Below are 21,336 nucleotides of genomic sequence, written 5' to 3' on the forward strand. Positions count from 1 at the left end.
CCAATAGTTCCATTCTCAATCTAGGGCAATATCTCAAAGCAATTCTAATAGTTTACAGATGAGTTAATCCTTTTACAAAACAACACCTTTGTAACAAGAAGGCGCGGAAAACAAAATGGCCCGGTGGTGGATTTCCTGTGCACGCTACAGCATGGGGGCGCAAAACATTTGAAAATGTGAGTGAACAAAAATAAAATTCTAGAAAACAGTATAATAACATAGTAACCGCACTGTAAAACAGTTATATAAAACCTAGGTTTTTCCTCTTCATGATACTCATATTGAACTCAAGCATTTACATATTTCTGTACGTATATGCAAAACATGTTTAAGATTAATAAAACTCGCATAAAAGCACTGAAATCAATTTACAACTACCACTTAGGTGTACCCTTTTAATTCCGTCAATTCCTGATATCCGTCAATTCCCCTAGCAGGTCTCGGTGACACAAAATCAACCCGAGCAGCAAACTAGCAGGATTCAGGGACCGTAGTCAGCTTGATCCGCAATCCTGGCTCTCACGGTCCCGGCGTCCCCGAAACTCGTGAGGTAAATGTCAAGTGCACTGACAAAACTGAAGGTAACTAGATGTCCGTAGACGTCGTCTTATCCGAAGGCAACAGATACTGAAAGCAAACTGTTTTATGTAACTGGGTACCCACGGTGGTTTAAAGAACTATAAAATTTCTGAGAAAATATAACAAGACTGGAAGATCTGCTGAATAACTGAATTTTTATTAAATCAAGAATTCTGCTGCCATAAGAAAATATAAGGTTTCTGAAAAATATGATAAATGACTGAATGTTTTGTTAAATCTGGAACTATACTGCCATTTTATCTGATATAAATCTCAAACTCTGCTGTCTATACCTCTTTAGCATATTCAACTAAGCAGCACAAAAATAAAGATATTTAACTTCACAAATCATGCTAGGAAAATCAAAATCAATAAAACTTATTCAAGATCAAATAATGAAACTCATTTATATAAAATCATTTATAAAAGAAAAGTCCACTCACTCATGGTCCGAGCTAACTAGACCTTCTGAAGGTCCCTCCTGCGGGTCTGCCTGGTCCTGGGTGCTTGGGTTGACGAAAATGGTGGCCGGAGGAGGGAGATCGGCGACTGTGAAGATCGGACGACGTCGGCCGCTTCTTCTCCAAATTCCGGCGAATCCGCGGCTACTGACGGCGGGAGCTGGCTGGAGCTGGAAGAGGACGTCGTCCCGGTCATTTTGGTACCGGCCCCGTCCACAGCCGTGGCCGGTGGCCGGAGTTACAAGGTGAAGAAGGTGACAGACGCGGGAGAGAGAGAAAGGGTGAGCTGGTTTTATAAAATCCCACTTCGAAATATTTACGGTTGTGCCACTGAGATTCTTTTGACCATAACTCTCTCGTTCCAACTCCGATTCGAGCCCACTACGTGTCTATGAACTCATTTCACCGTGCTCTATGCAACGGTGTCTATAGAATGGGCAAATTCCTTTCCGGTCAAAAAGTCAACATTTCCTTACTAAAATATTCCAAGGGCAAAATTATCTTTTCTCAAAATAAATTATTCCTTAATTATGAATTTTGGGTTTGGGTTATTACAAGTAAATTAGTAAGACTTTTGCTCTTAACAATTAGCCTTGAAAGTATGGAACAGTCATTCATTTAAAAAGCTTTTTAAAAGTCATTAACTTTTTGGATACCACCAAACTTTTAAATACTTTTTTAAAAATCATAATTGAATACCACTAGACTTTTATATACTCTTTAAAAGTCTAAATTGACCAAACTTTTAAACTCTATAAAAGTCATTAAAAGTTTGAATTGGATACACCCCAAATCTCTCTCTCTCCCCTCCCCCCTCTCTTATGAGTAGCAACGGTAATAACCATTCACTTTAATTTATTTTCTATTTTTCATACTTAAACGACTAATTTTGATAAGATTTTAGGATTAAATTAGAGGATAAGATTTTTGATTGCCACGTGTTCATATTTATTATAAAATTCACATCTCACTCATCATACAATTGAAATACTTCCAGTCCGACACAATCGAGTACAAAGACGGCTCAATTAATGGCGAAGGCGGTTCCACCAGATCACGACGTGGGGAGTATTTTCCTTCGGAGGACGTAATAGTGCCATTATTTTCGACACGGAACGCACCACAAGAACCGACTGCAGGTATTGTTCACCTGAGGAGCCATGTGTAATGGTTTTCCTCTTTTTTGTTTTTCCTTGAATAATCTATTAAAAAAATGAAATTTAAAATGTAAGAAAATATTTAAAATATATTTATGGCATTAAATTGAATAAAATGCCAATTTTTTTATTTTTTTACCTCGTCTCCAAGATTTTGATTGCTTCGAACATTTGTCCATGAGCCTCCAGTTTCGATGGAATATGCTATTTGTATTTTTACAAAAAATGGAATTTAGTAATAGAAAATTTGGTGTGGAAAGTGAAAAATATTGGAATGAGAAGAATTTGTATGAAGATTTGGTGTGGAAAGTGAATAATATTAGTAGGTATTTATGGAAAAAAATTCTAGAACTTACTGATATTTTTTACAAATTTTTTCAATTATTTTTGCAATTTTTTGAAACCAGAAAATGGGCAGCCGTTGGATTGGAGGAGATTTTCATATCGAAGCCTCCAGGAGAAGTCATGTGGCTTGGAGCCGTTGGTTTCTGACAGCACTAACGCAACGTTGGCCTCAGTGCAAGATTTTTAATTTTTTTTTACTATTCTCTCCGTGGGCTTACCCGGACTAATGAGTTCCAAGCCTTGCCCGGGCTATGTTAGCGCGTTGGAGCTTCCTTCCGGACAAGGGTGTAGCACCAAAACCCTAGTTAAATATGCACGTATAGTTTATCAAAATCTTTATCTATAAAGTATGGTGAAATAAAATAAAAAGAATTCCTATTGAAATAAAATAATCTGCCACATTCCATTGAAATTATTTAGGCTGCAAACCCTTCCAACTCTGCCCATGGATTCCAAATCACACTTTTGCTTTGATGAGAGAATGCGATTTTGTCCAAGTGATTTTCCATGTGTTGCAACTTTTTTTGTGCCTTAATTCATTCTTACACATATTTGATTTGATATTATTATCATTATTATTAAATGGGGGAGAACATGAATTGAACGTCAATTTCAATTTGAAGACATCTATAACTTGTATGGTATCATATCATCCAAAAACATTAATATAAAATAATTTTTTTTTTTTTCTTCTTCTTCTATTTTTTGACATCTCAAAAAAGAAGGCTTACAAGTAAACATAATTGGAAAAAACTACAAAATAAAAAAGAAAGGTTGTCCTTGCTTTGCTTGCGACCATATAATTATCATCCCACCAAACATACGTAGTAAATGAGGAGGAGCCCATGGTACATATCACTAACGGACACATTATATTTGAGTAATTCCTAGAATCCTGTGCATATATAGTCCAAGAGAAACTTGCCAAAACCGTAGGGCCCCGGTTTGTTTTTTGTGTTTGGAATTGGTCACTACTGCCATGAGTGATAGCTTGGAAAAAACCAACAAATCCAACCTAAAGAAGGATGCGATTTCACATGCTAAAGTGAAAGAAATATATGGGAGATGTACTATGATTCTATGATTCACATGTGACACCCAATCTCACAATCATGCTACAGTAACAAGACGCAAGGCACTTCAATCTTATATATTCAACCCCCCCTCACCCCTACTTCCCCACTGCCTCCAGATCAAAACTCTCTCTCTTTCTCTCTCTCCAGCAAGCACAAAACTGAAACCAAATCTCCTCCTCCCTACCCCTTAATTAGCAAATTCTACACAACACCTCAAAACTCTCAACCATCATGCCTAACGATCAACTTGAGGTACATAATTTATACATTTCAATACATGAATTCTTTTCTTTCATTTTTGACATTTCTTGCTACTAAAAGGAATTTCGATGTTGTATTTGGCAGATGAAGGCCATGAAAAAAAAGAGGCATGATATCGTGGGTTAGCAGAAAGTTGGAATAGGAGGAATCGGTAAAAAGAGGTGTAAAATATTGGAATAACTACATTTTAGTCCCTGGAGGTATAGTGTGAGTATCGAAATGGGTCCTAAGATTTTAATTTCATCAATTTGATACCCGACATTTCAAAGTATGATCAATTTACACTGGCCGTTACATTGACCATCAAAGTCAGATGTTAAATGCTGACGTGGCAGTCATGGGACCCATCTCATAACCTAACAGCAGTTCAAAAGAGACAAGATGAAGGGCAATTTCGGAAAAATAAAATAAAATTAACCGCTCAGTTGGGCACACGTTCCAAGGTGTCGTTCCAATACCCAAGGCTTGGACAACGAAATCGAACAAACCAATTTTTGAGTTTTCGAGAGATACAGAGAGAGACATAGAGGAGAGAGTTTGTTCGAAATCTTGAGCAAAGATTTGAAATCGATTGCAAAAATTAAATTGAAACGGAGGTTTCAGAAAGATTTGAAGAATATGAGTTGGTAACTTCGTCTCAAAGGATATGGAGAACCTTTCTACGGTACGTATGGGTTACTGTGTTAAGGTTCTTAGCAGATGGTTTTTTCGAGTGAAACTTTCAAATAGAGAGTCTGAGTTTCGAGTTTTGTGTCAAGTGAAACTTGCGTGTTGGAAAGTTTGGCTTTTATAATGGATTGTGAGTTTTGAGTTAGGTGTCGGTTTCACTATGTCCATTTAATTGATAGATAAAATGGTGTGAATGGTAGGTGGAATGCGGAAGTAAACTTTGGCTTTTGTATGTGGTCCTACAAGCACTGGAAATCTTACCTTTTGTATATGTGTGTATTGACATAGAAAGTTTGTATTTTGTATTTGTATGTGTGTATGTGTATGTGTATGTGTATGTGTCTTTTTGTATTTGTAAACAGCCTCGAATGTATTTTGTTTGGTAAAATTGATGTGGAGCTTTTGACATGTAGGGGATGAGGATGGATTTGCTATTGAAATATACCACAATGGTGAACTAAGAGGTAACTATTATGTGAATGGGTTTGTTGATTGATTCGATTATTGTGATAAGGATAGAATGTCAATGACTGAGATAGATGCCATGGTAAAAGAGTTAGGGTATGAAGGTATGATTAACTACTGGTACAATATTCCAAGTGATCATTTTGATGGTGGCCTAGTTAAGCAAAATGAGGATACAAATGTCTTAGACATGCTAGTATTTGTGCCAAACACTAGATTGATAAATATATTCCTAGAACATGTCTTGGCATGCAGTCAAGAGCAGTTTTATAGTCAAATGGCTTCAAACATATTTATAAATTTGGATGATGATTTTGGGACCAACACTGGGGTAGTGATTGAAGAGCTTGATGACAATTATAGTGCCATTGTTCTAATGGGTGGGGGAGTATCCCATGTGGAAAAGGTGAAAAAACAAGTGTGGTAATAGAAGAGTTGAATGAAGAAGGGTTGAATCAAGAAGCAGGTAGACAAGGCAAAGAGTTGAATGAAGAAGGGTTAAATCAAGAAGCAAGTGGACAAGGTAGAGAGTTGAATGAAGAAGGGTTGAATGACGTAGGGTTGACTGATCAAGCTTCTAAACAAGGCAAAGAAAAGGATACTATGAATAATAAGTAGAATTCTGACAAGGGCCAACCAAAGGCTAATGAGGGTTGTTCTGATAAAGGCAAAGGACAGCAAAGATGTAATTGTCAATGTTATTATCTTGCTATTTTGAGCCCATTTTGAATGGAGAATTTTCTAAGTTTTTGGGTTGGCACTTCAATTGATTGTTTTGCCAATTCACTTGATTGTTTTGGCACTTCACTTGATTATTTTGGCAATTCACTTGATTATTCTAGATGCATCCATTTTCTAACTTCCCTTTACATTGTGCACATATATTGTTTTGGGCATTCACTTGATTGTATAGGGAAAATTTTCTAACTTCTATTTACATTGTTTTTGGCATTCATTTGCATAATTTCACTAGCACATAGACCACTATTGGCCGTTCACTTGATTGTTTTGGGCTAATTTTCTAACTTCTCTTTACATTGTTTTTGGCATTCATTTGCATAATTTCACTAGCACACAGATTTAGATGGCCATTCACTTCATTTGGATACTCTTTATGATGGTCATTCACTTCATTTAGATGTAATTCTCTGCAAATGTTGCCATTCCATTCACTTCATCGAGTCACAAAAAGTCAGCAATTAAACCCTTAACCCTTACCCATAACCCTTAATCCTTACATAACAATTAAACCCTTACAAAATGCCACTAACAACCCAACACTTAGAAAATCGCACAAACAACCTACAAACAATTCATTCAATGGTAGAAGCTAATTCGAAGCTCCTCTTTCTGTTCACTCCAGATTCACACAACCCTCCCTAAATGAAGCTTGTAAATAGAACCCACGAAACCACCAACAACACCCAAAATGACCTTTTCTCTTTGTCTTGCGTTTGCCACTGATTTCTCCGGCTTATTCCACAATTTTAGAAGCCCAAGAATCACTGCATTTGACCGTTCACACAGGGCTGGATCAAACCATGCGTAGAACTGGCAACCCTTAAAATCCTTCTTAGTCTCACGTACCTTTGCTGTACACATGGAAAATCGCCTCCTAGGATTCGAATCTGTCCAAGAGTTTCGAATTGTAGTAGCCTTGCCACACCAACACATCGGTGCCTCTTCATCCATTCCAGGCATCCAATCGGATCTTCTTTGCTATTTTCCTCTCCACTTTTTTCCTCTCTTTAAAAAAAAAAAATTTATTTATCAAAATCTCTCGAAAACTTAGAAACTGGTTTGTCAGATTTCATTGTCCAAGCCTTCGTTTATTGGAATGACGCCTTGGAACGTGAGTCTAGCTGAGTGGTTATTTTTTTTTTTTTCCATAAATTGCCCTTTGTCTTGTCTCTTTCAAACTGTTGTTAGGTTATGAGGCAGGTCTCATGACTGCCACGTTAGCATTTAACGTCTGACTTTAACAGTCAATGTAACGGTCGGTGTAAATTGGTCATACTTTGAAATGTCGAGTATGAAATTGATGAAATTGAAACCTTGGGACCCATTTCAATACTGACACTAAACCTTCAGGGACTAAAATGTAGTTATTCCTTAAATATGCTAATGATTAAAACTAATTATAATTAAAATAAAACATTAAAAAAATTTAAACTAAAAAGAATCTCTCTCCCTCCCTCTCTCTCTTTCTCTGTTTACTAGGGGTGGGCACGGTTCGGTTTGGACCGGTTTTTGCCTCAAATTAGAACCGATCCGATACTATTCATGCGGTTTGGTTCGGTTCGTTTTAATTAAAAAAATTCAAAAACCGTCCGGTTCGGTTTGAACCGGTTTCGGTCCGGTTCGGTTCCGGTTCGGTTTTGAACCGGATTATAAAAATTATTTTTTTAAATTATTTTGTAATACAATTCTCAACTGAAATATTATTTTTTTACTTGAAAATTAACAAATTATTCAATTTCATATAATTAATAAATATTAAAGTGAGAAAAGAGAGATATTTTGACATTGAACTTGGATAAATATTAGGTTTTTTTTAGTAAAATTAAAAATATAGCATTAAATATAAATATATATTGAAATTATATATTTTTTTAGTTTCACCGGTTCGGTTCGGCCCGGTTCGGTTTTTGAAGACATGGAACCAGATCCGAATCCGGTCCAAACCGGTCCGGTTCGGTTTTTGACCGGTTTTTGACTTTTTGGTCAACTCGGTTTTTTTCCGGTTTGGTTCGGTGTGGTTCGGTTCGGATTTCCGGTTTGCCGGTTTGAGTGCCCACCCCTACTGTTTACCCAACCCCTCTTGGCAGCCATAACCGCCCTCTTCATGACCACCCCCTCCTTGCCCAAACAACCACCAACCCAGATGGTGGGGAAAATTGCTCCCATTTTCTGACTAATTTTCTAATCACTCTCGTTAACTAAATCTCTCACCCACAAACCAAACCTCTCTCTCTACCTCTGTCTCTCCCATGCCTCCTACACTATCTGCCGTATCACCACCACTGTTGAAAAAGAAAAAGAAAACCCAAAAACCAACAAATTAACCAACCAAACTAATATACACAAACAATAACCCAATCAATTACCCAGAACCTGCACCCCACCTAATCCACTGTAGTCCCAAATTTATGCAATCAACCACAAAATTCCTCTCTCAAACCATGCCCACATCCACCACTCTCATACCCGCAAAACTCTCATACCTATAAAACTCCTTAATTTGAGTTTTTCTTGTCAACAATTTGGGCTTTGTAGAAAGGATTGTAAGAGAGACGGGGGGAGAGAGAGAGAGAGAGAAAAAGAGAGAGAGAGAGAGAGAGAGAGAGAGAGAGAGAGAGAGATCAGCTGACCAGGACGAAGGAAAACCACTATGTTCCATGAGTATTTTGATTCTGGTGACGAATGCCAAGATCGGGTTCTGAAACGGGTCAGCGCTTGCGACCCTATTAAGCCATCGGATCTCCCCGAAGATGTGAAGCCTTCAATGGTCTTGATGGGGCTGTGAAGCTGTTCGAAGAGAAAGGGGGGGCTAGGAGAAGAGATGGAGGGATCAGACTCTTCAAAGAAAAAAGAAACAATTTTTTAGCATTATTTTTATTTTTTTCACATTTATTCCTTTGATTCACCAACTTGCTTTGGAGAGTGAGAGAATAACAAGTTTGTTTGTTCAAAGAGAGAGAGAGAGAGAGAGAGAGAGAGAGAGAGAGAGAGAGAGAGAGAGAGAGAAGAAAAGGCAAAAGTATATCTTGAAATTATAAAAACACCCTTGCCGTGTCATCATAGTTAACAAATTTTTGGACGGAGTTGACAGCAGGGGGCAAAGTGGGTCACCAAATCACGGTTAAGCTGGGTAATGGGCCACCTTAAGTTTAAGAGGGCAATGCGAGATTTGACCGTAGTTTCAGAGGTCCTCGGAGCCTAATATCTTAGAAGTTTTTAGTTTTTGAAGTTTTCTTTTCTTAGTTTTCAACAAGATTTCTCTGAGTCATCTTCACGCTCAAAGAAACACTTGTATAACTATGTATCTCTTTCTATCTACTGCCAACAATCACTAAAATCTTCCAGTCAAGATTTTTTTGTAAGTTTTATGTTTGATTTATAAAAGTTTCAGTCATTAATTTATTGCATTATTTTCCGCAATAGTTTTAATTTGATACTCTGTGACTTCTCTGATGAAACTCACTCTGGCCTTAGAAACCCTCTTGGTATGTGTATACATACATATACATATATATATATATATCATTTTATTGAGGGATCCCTACGATATTTTTTTCAACAATCCAAACCATCTATTTTGTAAGTCTACATTCATAGATCATCTTTACAAAAAATTAGACAAATCGAAAACCATTTTGATATCCAATTGCGTCATACAAAATCAATGAACACGGTGCTTAAAGAAAGTACTAAAATTACAATAATTCAAATGATATTGGATTCAAGTGATTTTTTGTATAGATGATCTTTGAATGAGTTCTACAAAATAAATAGTTTGGATTAGTGAAATACAATACAGAGTGGGACCTACAAAGGTATCCCTCATTGTCCGGGATTCTTTTTTTTTTTTTTTTGGTCAATGTGAATTTCATTAGATAAGGAGATTATGGTAGATAGCCCAATGACATAGGGTTACAAACACAACCCCATTGTGACATAGGGTTACAAACACAACCCCCTTCGAGAGAGAAGGAAAAGAAAAGAAAAAAAAGAAAGTGAGAGAAGAGAGAGAAGAGAGAAAGAAAAGAAAACTAGCGGAGAGAAAGAAAAAATAAAGAGAGACGTGAGAGAAGAGAGAAGGAAAAGAAAGAAAAAAGAAAGAGAGGGAGGAGAGAGGAGAGATCACCGAAATATTAAAAGAAACCCAAATAAAAAAAATCATCATTATCATCATTTTCCTCTTCTCTCTCTTTCTTTCCGTTTATTTAAACTCTCCCTCTTTCTTTATTCTTTTTCCTTTTTCCTCTCTTCTTCTTTTGTTTCTTCTCTCTCCGTATGCTCCATCTCTCTGTTCTTTCTTCTTGCAGTCGGTTGTACTAAGGACCATGCATGATTTTAATCATGGCTGGTTCTCTTATCCCATGTGGAGCCTGCAAATACTTGAGAAGAAAATGTGCGAGTGGCTGCATTTTTACACCACATTTCTGCAATGAATAGGCTGCTACCCCAGCCGAGATGATTGCCTTTGGCCTTTGATTAGTCTCCCTTGTGACTCTTCTGTCTCTGCTGGTGCTAGCCTCTGTCGCTGTTTTGCCTCTCTTCTGCTCTGGCCAATTTAAGTTGACCATGTTGACTTGAGGTTGGGGAAAATGATCTGTTGTAATTGAGGGAGGTTTCTCCGCCAAGTTTAGCCTTCCTGTTGTTATTCCTTCCTATACGATGTCTCTGAAAACCACACAACTGTTGGTGGAATGGTTCCAAGAGTTGTGCCACCTGCAATACTATCTGCCCTTGAGTTCTTCTGGCTTGGGCAACTTGTGGGGTATCTCTATTGCTTTATGTAGCAGCATCTCATCAAACAAAGCATCAACCTTAGTTAGGTCAAAGGAATAGACCTTGTTCTGTGTTGGTTTGTTTGGAACAAACCCTCCTGTGAAAGGCGGTGGCTTCTGGTCCTTTGGGGGCTTTGTAAGAGCCTTGCAGCTGATGGATGTTTTAATTTTGCCATTTTTGCCACTGCAATTTCTCTTTCCTCCGAACCCTTTGTGTCCTCTTCTGACTCTACTTCAACTAGGTGGACTGACGAAGAATGGGCTTTGTAATATGTGCCTTTGGAAGAGTTCCTCTTCTGTTGTTCTTCCCTGAACAGCTCGTCATATTTAGATGCTTTATCTACTAGTTCTGCCAGATCTCCAAACAGCATCCCATCAAATCTCTTTCTCAGAGATATTTTAAGGGCGGCTTGAGCCATTTGGATGAAGTGCCTTTCTTCCATAAGAATTCGGCATTTCATTTTGAGCTTTCTGAATCTGGTTATGAAGTCCTGAGCAGGTTCATCTTCATTCTGTTTAAGGGCAGCAAGATCGCTGATGGTGACTTCTGGCTGGATCCTGAAATAGTAGTCATGGAAAACATTTTCCATTTGCTCCTAGGTTCGAACAGAGTTAGCTGGTAGACTGGTGTACCAGGTGAAGGCTTGTCTAGAGAGAGAGTTTCCAAAAAGCCTCAATTTTAATAGAGGGTTATTTTCTATGGCTATGCACTGGACAAAGAACTTGCATATATGCTCAACGGATGAAGCATGAGGATCTTCTTCGTTAAACAAAGTGAAGTTTGGTATCTTGAAACATGGGGATAGAGGTATTTGATCTATGTAAGCCGGATATGGCTTTCTGTAAGTGGGCCTTTCTCCTCTTCTGGCTTCAGGCTCCATCATCTCCCTGATCATTCTCTGTAGTGCCCCAATGTCATTCAATGCATTGACAGGGTGCAGATTTCGCCCCTGTTCTGGCTGGTTGTCTCAATCCTGTGCTTCATTCTGAATGGCCTAGGTAAAACTTCCTCCATGTGTTCTTCCTCTTCTTCAAAATTTGGATGATTCCTCCAGTTTGCCCCCTGTCTATTCCTATCATTGTTGGCGAAAGGGTTGATTCCTTCTCTACCTCTTCTGCCTCTTGCTGGCGGAGGGAATGAATTGGGATCCATCTTTCTGGGTCTGTAAGGCAATACAGCTGGTGCCTCAGGCAAAAGTGCCAAGGGTTGATCACGTGGGGCCATCGGTTGTGGAATAGGTAGAGGTTCTGGCTGATTCTGTTGGACCTAAACTGGTGCAGGGCCTTCTAGCAGAACTGGGACCTCATGCTCTTGGACGGGAAGGGCTCCTCCCCTTTGTCCAGCTTGGCTTTCTCCATGCCCTGGTATTCCAGCTATTTGTGCGATGAGAGAGTTCTCCTGGTATGGCCATGCCAATCCTGGTAGAGGGCCGTAAGGGAGGTCTAGCTGCTGGACCACAAGATCTGAATTTGGAATTCTGGCCATAGCAGCCTCTCGGTCCTTCCTGAACTGCCTATTAACTTGTCATTGCATAATGGCTGTCATGTTGTTCAAAGTATCCTGGCTTTTTTGTGTCGTGGCCTCCTGTTGGAACATAGCTTCCTGTATCTGATTCAACCCTCTGGAGTCAGACGTGGAACGTCTGCTCCCGGTACTGCCATGGGCTGGCATCACTTTCTTCTAACTTCAATCCTTCTCGGAGAACTACTTGATTTCTTTCCATGGCGCAGCGTGGGTTCTGGCTAGAACTTCCAATATTCATATACTTTAGAAAATTTTCTCTAGGAGTATGTATACTGAGAAGTCCCACTGGGCATGCCAAATTGTTCACCCGTTTCGTGTTTGTTCCTGCGATGGTTGGGTAAAGTGCATCATTGCCTTGAAAACCATTGTTTGGCCAACAAGTCAACTTTCTTTAGTGTGCGAGCGTGCCACTGCTAGTAATGAAAAATCCTAGCAGACTTCGAAAATAGATAACTTGCACCCCAAGTTACTGAGTTCTAAAAAAGCAAATGTGAATTTGGGTGAGGAATATCTCATAAGTAAGTTTTTTTCTTGCCTCAGACTGGTCAGGACTTCACAATTTTTCACAGTACAATATTGGTAGTTCTTGCTAGAATAAATGATGAGAAAATTAATGGTTTTTAGGCAGAATTGCCTTTTACAAAACTCAAAAGGGAAAAGCCAACTCTAGAAAGACAAAAAGAAGGCTGGACTTCCATTTCTGCCTGAATAGATACTTCTGATCCGGGGTGGACTGGCTATGCCTGTGCTGGACTGGATTGTCAGCAACTTCAACTGTCAAGTTTCAGCTGTAAATCGATACCAACATTCGAGTTTGGTAGAGCTTTAATTTATTTCAAGCCCTGGAAGGCTTTTAGAACGGACAGAATTGCGGCGTTTTCAGTCTAAAGGGGGCAGAAGTGGCTGGATTCAAGGATTACGGAACTGGAACTACACTGTGATGCATGTTTTGCTTGATCAGGGCTCTCCATAAATTTGTTCGGGTTTTCGTATTTGTGAAAAAACCCAGTTTCTGCTTGTTTTGGCTTTTGCTAAACCAAATTTGCAACGAGAGAAATATCATTTTAAATGACTTTTCTTTAAATCTGAAACTGATTTGTAGCTGGCTTCTTTCTTGTGGCTCGATGAGCTTTTGGTTGCTTCAGTTTGTTTGAAGGTTCTTTGAGATCAAGTGATCATTTTGAATTTTTGTCTTTCGATTGATTTTTTGGTTGTTTGATTGATTGTCTGTCTTCTTGCTCTGTTCACCCTCTCTTATATTTATAACAAATGTTTTGGAGTAGGGTTTCTAACTCTTTTAATAATGGGCGGCAAAAATTCTCAAAAGATCTCTCATTTCTAAATGCAAAGAAAAAAAGGGTTCTATCAATTCTGGCAGATAAGCCCTCAATAGTCAGTTCCTAAGGCAATCACTTCCCTATTTTTCTTGAAAGAAAACCTACCCCTTCTTTAATTCCAACTGCCCCTATAAGAGTTCAATTTGTGATGGTTAGTTTGATTTTCCAGTTGAACAACTCCCTTTATCTCTACAACTTAGTCTGCTTATCTCTTCGAAGCAATGTCTTCTTTGGAGCAGAAATTTCTCTGAATATATAAAAGGGATTTTGATCTCTTCTCTGTCTGTGAAAGACTGGAGAAATCTCTCCTACAAGACTGCCTTCTTTAATTCCCTTTCAAATTCTCTTGTGTCTTAGTTAAAATAGTTGACTTTTCAAAGTCAGGTATTCACCTGGGTTCTGATAATAGACCTTCCAAAAAAAATATGCTAATCTTTTACTCTGGGCTTTTGAGATAAATGGTGAGTATTCAAAAGCTGGGCCCAATTCAATCATTTTCAAGATCTGCTTCAGTGGCCAATTGCCATTGAATTTTGACGTTTTTACAATTTTGCCATTTCCGAAAAAGATATGGGAAATCCCAGTCCTTTATTCTTTTGTTTTGTGGACCTTTCTTTGCGAAGATGGACTTGCGTGTGGATTTCCTTTTGGCCCAAACATTTTCTAATAATGGTGATGATAACAAAATTAACAGAGCAAAGATCACCGAAAGAGTTAAAAAAAAAAAAACCCAAATAATATAACATTATTTCCAACAACAATAATTGGTCAAAAATACAAATTGTATTACTATTAAGATTATAATAAAAATTGTAAATGTATTGTAAAACAACATAAATATCAATTTCTTTTTTTAATTAAAAAATAAATATCAATTTCAATATTATACCATTTTTGTCAGTATTAGCGACAACCATTTTCAGAATAGGCAACGAAATGAATTGGTCGTAAGGCAGTGTGCGTGACCAAATGTAAATTTCGTGGGTGAACATGTTCAACCACGCACTTTTGCCGACGACCTGGGGCGACGAAATATTTTGGTCGCGCATTGCCCACGACCAAAATAGAACATTTGGCGACCAAAGGTGTTTCACTACCATTTGAGAATTTGGTGCTCAAGTCCCGGAAGAATATTGCCATGATGCTTCCGAAGTATACAAATATTCTTGCAGACTACCGATTGCAAAATCTTTGGAATTAACTAGAAATCATCTGAAATATTAAAGGGTTTGGATTGTTTCTTCTGCAGTTTTGAAACTGCATAAAGATAAATTCTTTTTTTTCTCTTCTTCTTTTTGACATCTCAAAAAGAAGACATACAAATAACATAATTGAAAAAAACTAGAAAATAAAAAACAAATGTTGTCCTTGCTTTGCTTGCGACCATATAATTATCATCCCACCAAACATACGTGGTAAATGAGGAGGAGCCCATGGGACATGGTTGAAAACAGAAATAATTGCATAAATAAATTGAATATATCATATCACTAACGGACACATATATTTGAGTAATTCTTAGAATCCTAGAGAAACTTGCCAAAACCAAGAGACACATATACAGACCAAGAGAAACTTGCCAAAACCAAAGGGCACTTGGTTTCTTGTTTATTTTTTTTGTTTGGAATTGGTCAGTTCTGCCATGAGTGATGGTTTGGGAAAACCAAAAAATCCAACATAACTGGCAATGCCATCTCACTAAATCAAAAGCAAGCAGGCATCACATGCCGAAGTGAAAGAAATAAATGAGAGATGTACTATGATTCACATGTGACACCCAATCACAATCATGCTACAGTAACAAGACGCAAGGCACTTCAATCTTATATATTCAACCACCCCCTCACCCCTACTTCCCCACTGCCTCCACATCAAAACTCTCTCTCTCTCTCTCTCTCTCTCTCTCTCTCTTCAGCAAGCAACCATCTTGAGGTACATAATTTATACATTTCAATACATGAATTCTTTTTCTTTCATTTTTGACATTTCTTGCTACTAAAAGGAATATTGATGTTGTATTTTGCAGATGAAGGCCATGAAAAAGAAAAAGAAAAAGAAGAGGCATGATATCGTGGGTTAGCAGAAAGTTGGAATGAGAGGAATCGGTAAAAAGTGGTATAAATTTTTTACATCTCTTGTTTGTTGCTTTGTGATATTACACTTTTGGAATGTGTTTTTATCCATTCAAGCCCAAGTAAACGATAATAACAAGTCAACCTACTTGTATTCAGAACAATCTACAAAATCTAGATAGAAAACAAGTACTTGTAGATAGAAAAACGACCAAGTACAAATTAGGAAACTTTTGGGAACAATATGGTCTAACATCGATTCCCCAGTTCATAAAAAAATAAAATCTATGATGGTCAAACTAGTAAAACTAGACATTACAGAAGAAAAAAACATTACACTAAAAAAAATATATTATTTTATAATAAAACAAAAGGAAAAATTGGTCTAAAAAACTCAAAATTTTTAAGAAAAATAAATTCAGCAAAAACATTGATAAACGAAAAATTGAGTGCTGGAAATGTAAAAGATTTGGTCATTATGCTCATCATGAATATAATGTTAAAAATACAATAAAACAGTTAAAAATATATGAGGAAGAAAAGACTCAGTTAATTAAAGCTTTTGATTTAAGAAGCTCAGAAGGTTATAGTTCTTTTGATTACCAGTCAAATTCCCCAAATATTCAATTTGGTTGTAAAGATGATTGTTGTAACACTAAGACAATAAATGTTCTTACAAAACAAGAAGAACAAGAAGAATATTAATTGACTTAATTAGTAAAGTTGAAAACCCATAATTAAAGTTTGAGTATTTCAAGAAACTTAAAAAGGTAATAAGGGAGAGAGAAACAAAGCATGAAAAAACCCCTCCTCCAAAAATAAGTCTAAGCTCAATCTTAGAAAGAAAGAAATCACCTTACAAAATCTACAGCTTGAAGTAAAAAATGTCGAAAGAGAAATTATAACTTTAAAACAAATAAGTCATGAACTACAAAATGAAAAAATAAAACAAGATTTAATCAACCTAATGGAAAGATTAGGACAACCCTCTAACCAAGAACTGTCATAACAGTCTGATGAAGAATCAGTTAAGACGAGAAGAAGAAGAGCAACCTAAAACACACTCTGACAAAGAAGAACAGTCAAGTAATCAAAAAACTATCAGCCTAATTAAACAGTTAAAACATAAAAAATGGTATTCGAAAGTCAACATTTTTATTGGCGACTTTAAATTCAACACCATAGCCCTATTTGATTCGGGTGCAGATCTTAATTGTATACAAAATGGTTTGTTTCCTACCAAATATTATAAGAAGTCAAAAGAATCCTTAGGAACTGCTTCTAGTAAACCACTTCAACTACAGTATGAAATTCGTAAAGCTCATCTGTGTTAAAATAAGGTCTATTTCAAAACATCTTTTGTCCTAGTAAAAGATATAACAGACGAAGTCATTTTAGGTTTACCATTCATCACCTTACTCTACCCCTTTATGGTAGAATATGATGATATTACCTCTAAGTACATGGGAGAAAAGATAAAGTTTGAATTTCTAGCAAAACATGAATTACAAGTCTTAAAGGGAAAATGATTGCACAGCAAACAACACGATGCCAAAAGAAGAAACCTACATGCAGCAACCAAACGGAGAATGATTGCACAGCAAACAACACGTGAGCAGAAGATGTGGCTGCAGCTAAAGTTATTAAAGAAGAACAACTGGCAATAAACAAAATAAAACAAAGAGCTTGTAGGCATGTGAAGATTGGCAGCAGTACAGAAGAAAGAGAAAAGCAAGAGCATTGGCTCCGTTCGCTCTCTATAAATAGGGAACTCAATAAGAGGATGGGGAAAAGACGAGTGTGCATATTTTGGTGAAGACTTGGGCACCAAATAGAGTTAGAGTTAGAGACCCTGGGGATCCGAGAGGCAAGGATCCAGGGGCATCTACTATTCTAGTTTTCCTTTTAATTTCTCAATTGTTGTAATAAAATTATTTTGCTAAATTTTCCTTTATAAATTTTTTTTTCTTAGTTGTATTTTATTTTTCATTGTCATGTAATTTCTTATTCTTAAGTTTTCAAGTTTGAATAGTTTACAAGTTTCAATTACGTTTCTTGTTCTTTTTCATTATGCTTATAAGTTAATATGCTTGTTTGAATGATTGATCTGTAATAACCCAAAACAAAATATCTAAAAAGAAATAAAATATCTGAAAAGTAGGATTAATATCTTCTAGCAAAAAGACAAGTTTGCCCTCGCATATTTTAATAGGGGAAAGATTGATTTTTTGATCGAGAAAGAATTTGGAAATTTCTCTTGCGCCGTTACGTAGAGCACGGCGAAACGAGTCTGTAAACACGGAGTAGACCCGAATTGGAGTTGTAACAAAGAAAATACGATCAAAATACCACGAAGGGAAAAATGGTAATTTGGTCAAAAAGTCAGATTTTTATCTCTTTCTCCCTTCTCTCCCCTCATTTCTCTCTCCTCTCTCTCTCTCTCCTCCCGATCCCGCGCGCAGGCCCGACCTCCGCTGGCTTTCGACGTCGCCCCGGCCGCCACAGGTGGAGCCGATCTTCGCCGTTAGTACCAAACTGACCACCACTCAACCGCCGTCATTTCCTGACCCATCGCCGCCCTTGCCGTGGCCGGAGCTCGCCGGAATCCTCCATTTTTGCCACTTTTCCAGTTTGAACTTTGAGCTCCTTGTTCTCCCTCAATTCTCCACCAAATAGATCGAGTAAGGTATGGTTTCTCAGCTATTTTTCATGTTCTAGCTGATGGATATATGGGTTTCGATCGATTTTGGCTCTAGAACGTTCAATTTTCGACTTGAAAATTGGCCGAAACTTTGGCCACCGTGATCGGCTGTTTCCGGTCACTTTTTGGAGTATGTCGAAGAACAAAAGTGACTCCAAATGGGGTGTTTTACCTAGGATAGGAGTTTGGAGTCTTGGTTCTGAGATTTTCCGGCAACCCAAAATCGCTTTGGACACCCAAATCTGCCCGCTCGTGTGGCGGAGCATGGGTGAGGGTGGTGAAGTAATTCTGTGTAGTTTTGCGATCCTCGTGTTGTCACGAGCGCATAGGATTTCACGGATCTCGATTCGGAGTCCGTTTGAGCCCCGAACGGATTTTCCATATCTCGCGATCCTTGGGTGCAGTGTTGTCGAATTGTTGGATCGCATTCAATTTGGATATGTCGTACTACATGATTCCAGGATCATGTAGGATTCGACGGATTGCGAATCGGAGTCCCGGATACTCTGAAATAGCGAACCCTGGGGCTAGGATTTGGATTTTAAGCGATAACGCGATTTTGGCCAATCCGACCATCCGTTTCGGACCAAACTCGCGGAACATAGTTCCTTCTCTATGAGGAACCTTCAGAGAAAACCAGATTGGCCATCGGAGACCGTGGACCCACAGGGTCCCGGATCGGCCGATCTGGTGATCTATCGCTTAATTAAGCATCGGGTCTTCCAAGACCGTCCTAAATGTCTGAAAGGCTAATGTGGGCATAGGAGTAACTTTAAATTGAACATACGCATTTCTAGGAGCCGGGGGCAGGGTGTTTAATTTAAATTCTTTTATTGAGCAGTTTATTAATTTAATCTTTATGGGTAATCAGGCACCAGATGCTCGACAAGACCACAGGAGGGACCTTCAAGAGGTCCAGCTAGCTCGGACCAGCAGTAAGTGGACTTTCTTTAATGAATAATTTTATATAAATGAGTTATATAGATGATTTCCGAGCATGTAATGTAGCGTTAAACATCCTTATTTTTATATTACTCAGTTGAGCAGTAAATTTGAGATTTATGATTCAGAAATGGCAGCTTGCCTCAGATTTATCAGATTACAGAGACTTATCAAGTTTTTCTAAAATAGCTATTTAGAACCACCACGTACCCGCCTTTTTATTTGGTGATTACCCTCAGACGGACCGATGTCTACGGACATCCAGTCCGTTTACAGTTTAGTTGCCTCACGAGTTTCGAGGACGCTCGGACCATGAGTGCCAGGATTTGCGGCTCGGCAGACTTGGTGTCCCGAGACCTACCAGGATTTGCGGCTCGACTGACTCTGTGTCCCCGAGACCTGCCAGGATTGAGAATCAGGTTGACTACGGTCCCCTGTATCTTACCAGAGCGGCTCGAGTCGACTTGGTGTCATCGAGACCTGTCGGCGGATCAGGCTGATCATTGTCCCCTGATTTCGCCAGTTTGCAGCTTGGGTAGACTGTGTGACGCCCGAGACCTGCCAGGGGAATTGACGGATATGCCAGGGGTACAAATAGGTGGTAATTTCAAAGGATTTTGAACTTTCTTTTATCCAATTATGACTTTCAATTATTTTATGCCAGTTTCTTTGATATTCGCGCATTTATATCTTTATATATTTGTTCAGTTATACGAGTATCTTCATTAGTATGTTTTTACATGCCTATTTGAATACCTTGTATTGAAATATAGACAAATCATCGATTTATATCCCTACTTATTTTTAAATGGGGGTTATTATGGTTATAAATTGTTTTCAAGAACATTAGTTTTGTCCACTCACATTTTCAACCTGTTTTTCGCCCCCAGGCCGTAGAAGTGCGCAGGATCCACCACCGGGCCATTCCTAGCTTCCGCGCCACCACATCAGGTAGTGTTTTGTGGAAAAATCCTTGAAACCCTGTAAACTTTAGAAAATGCTATGATATCTAGTTTTAGTGGAAAACTGGAGCTGGTGAATACTTGGTTATTCTATTCTAGCAGTTGTGTAGATTTATTTGATTGTTTGACAGGTGGAAAAATTTGGGTTTGGTCAAAATACAGGGGAGACTCTGCCGAATTTTCGGCAGAAGTCCAAAGAAAGTTTTCCTAGTAACTGTAGCAGGAGGGGTAAAATGGTCATTTGTGCCCGACAATTGCCAGATGTCGGACACAGACAGGGCTTGGTTCGAATTCCAAAGTGGAATTAGGATCGGGTCCTGTCAATTTGGTATCAGAGCATAGGTTTTACTTCCTGTAGACTTTGCACTCTGTGCATCCTCGTTCTCTTTTCAAGTTGGGCCCAAATGGTGGTGGTGTCCGTAGGAAAATTAGACAGATATCCCGACGTAAGGGAATGAAATTCCCAAGTCAGACAGGAGCTGCACCAGTATCTGAACTGGTAGAGTAATCTTTTGTTAGAAGCTCGTCAGGAGTCGTATTTATTGTACCTAGTAGGCGGAGAGATCCAAACATCTAGTAGACCTTGGAGGTGTTAGCTCAGGCTGTAGTCAGCCAGAGATCCATTCGTGAGATAGGTGGATCAAGTAAAAAGGATTGAGAGCTATAAATTGGGATAATGGTGGTACCTAGTAGTAAAAGAAAATTGAATTGAAGGAATAAAGCAGGTCAAGGAGGTCATGGTTGCTTCACAGAAGAGTAGAGTATTGGTGGGATTTGGTTAAGAAGTGATACCAGAATCCTTTGACTCGTATGGGACAAGCATTTTAGAGCCACATTTGATCGTCAGCACTACCCACAAGTCTACCGAATGTGTGGATGCAGGAATTTTTGCAGCTGAATAGGGGATAATGATTAGACCCGAATACGAGAAAAAGGTTTCACGTATTGTTTTCTATTAATAGAAATTGAAAAGTAAGAGGTAGTATCTGGTTGCGATAAGGGTTAAAAGCCTTCATCCAAGGTATTGTGATCAGTTAGAGGTTGGTTAACTTTGGTGCCGAGGTGATGTCTACCCCAGCCAGATAATGGGCAGACCATGGGGTGCACTCTGTGCACAGTATCTGGATATATGTAATACTAATCAGGAAGAATTTAAGAAAGGTAACTACAGTGATGATTACAGGTTCCAATCACCGAATGGCCGCAGGTATGGAGGCTGGCGACCTGAATTTAGTTCCAGTAAAGGTACTAGCTAGAATAGTAGTATTGGA

General features: G+C 38.4%; 1 long non-coding RNA gene across 1 annotated transcript; it reads left to right on the forward strand.

Moving 5' to 3' along the window:
* The first annotated feature begins 15,254 nt into the window (after nt 1–15,254).
* On the forward strand, nt 15,255–17,423 carry LOC117628735. Its single transcript, XR_004586008.1, has 3 exons — nt 15,255–15,320; nt 15,415–15,503; nt 16,998–17,423. It is a non-coding gene; the product is annotated as an uncharacterized LOC117628735 (long non-coding RNA).
* Nucleotides 17,424–21,336: the final 3,913 nt, after the last annotated feature.

The sequence above is a fragment of the Prunus dulcis genome, chromosome 5 (genome assembly GCF_902201215.1).
Source record: "Prunus dulcis chromosome 5, ALMONDv2, whole genome shotgun sequence".
Lineage (NCBI taxonomy): Eukaryota > Viridiplantae > Streptophyta > Magnoliopsida > Rosales > Rosaceae > Prunus > Prunus dulcis.